The sequence below is a fragment of the Gavialis gangeticus genome, unplaced genomic scaffold, assembly GCF_001723915.1.
Source record: "Gavialis gangeticus isolate Ggan-Ray unplaced genomic scaffold, GavGan_comp1, whole genome shotgun sequence".
Lineage (NCBI taxonomy): Eukaryota > Metazoa > Chordata > Crocodylia > Gavialidae > Gavialis > Gavialis gangeticus.
In genome coordinates this window covers 3,787,487-3,789,220 of record NW_017729030.1, presented here as the reverse complement: position 1 = coordinate 3,789,220, position 1,734 = coordinate 3,787,487, and positions in this window count along the sequence as shown.

Genomic DNA, 1,734 nt, shown 5'->3' with positions numbered 1-1,734 from the left:
TTTATGATGATCCTGAGAGTTGGTCCTTTGCAGCCAACATGCCTGCCCGGCTTAAAGGGAATGCTGGTGATGGGCTGTGGGGAGGGGTGGAGGTGGCAACAGGGGTGTGTGTAAGACAGATGGGGTTGGGGCAGAGCTCTGGGTAGGAGAGGCTGCTGGAGCCAGGCTTAGGGCCTTCCTGTGCAGGGGAAGGCCAGCCTGGAAGGGAAGGCACTTTCCAAACTCAGTCCCTGAGCCCAAGTCAAGGGCTTTCCAAGAATGGCATGGGGATCATTGGGACCTGGGCACAGGCCTGGGCACAGGAACAAGGAGCAGAACAGCAAGGGCTGGCACAGAGTCACAAAGCAATGAGTGGAACAGTTGCAGCTGGACTCATGTCCTGGTGCTGCCCCACACCAAAGTGCATGTTCAGGCACATGTACTAAGTGACAAATCTCTGGCATCAACTCACGCAGGCACATCTGCAGCTCAAATAACAATGGCACAAATGTGTGCCAGAGATTTGTGCCACTTGGGACAAACTGTCCCTGCCCAGTTCCTCCCAGATCTTCATCCAGAAGGAGCTAGAGACTGGAGCCAGCACCTGTACTGGCCCCAGCAGTATAAAAAGCTTCCCTGGTGAGAAGCTCAGAGCTACTTGCCCTCAGAAGCTTCTGAGATCCAGCCAGGTGGTATCTGGGAGCACTAGACCCGTGTGCCACCTGGACTGCTAAATCAGCCTTAATTTAGAGTGGCCCCTGAACCCTCTACCCACTGCAGCAGTCTAGAAGTAGGGGCTGCTGCCTGGCTGTGACCTGTTGCTACCTGTGACAGCATGTAGCCCCATAGCTATGTGTCTGCCAGACCCAGATGGGAACTGCATGGCTATCTGAGCTGTGATATGGGCACTGCAGCAGAGCCTCATGCACTTCTTGGCCAGCTGCTAGTGGACCATGTCTGTAACAATTGGCCTTCATGTGGAACTGCTGTCATGTCTTCTGATGCCCCTGCCCTGCCATATGGGCAGCTATTGTCCAGATGTGTTCACTGCAGTGGCCTGCTTTGAACTGTCAAAGTCCCAAATGACCAGATCAGCTACCTTGTCTGGCCTCCAGCTGGGTCTCTGGCACTGGGCCTGGGCAGCCTCCTGTGGCCAGATCTCACCAGTTGTCTCACCAGCAGAGATCCTGGTGTTCCCTGTTTAAAAATTGCAAATTCTATGATAAAAGCCCAAATTCTCTCATTAAAATACCCAAAATCTGTGTTATTCCATGATTAAAATGAAACACCACTATATAGAGAGAGATCAGCTGGGCAATGTTTTATTGATATATTTACAAGTTTAAAGTAACATAGAAGCCTACCAGTGTCTCTATCATCATAATAAAACAAATTCTAAACAGCTATACACATTAACATTTGCATTTTGGTTTTTTTATCATAGAAAAATCAGAGCTACCCTTGCCCCCTTCGCTCACTAGGATGTGAGGCACTGAGCAGCATGGATATGCTAGTCTTCCGCCCCTAACCTTGCCCCTCACTCTCAACCCACAGCACCCCCAACCCCCTCACTGCCTGCTCTCCACTAGCTCTCTCCCAGCAGCAGCTCCATCCGAACACCAGGACATGAGTCCAGCTGAAGCTATTTCACCTGTTGCTTTATGGCTCTGTGTAGTGCCAGCACTTGCTGTTTTGCTCTCTATGCCTGTGCCCAAGCCCCAGTGATCCCCATGCCATTCTTGGGAAGCCCTTGAC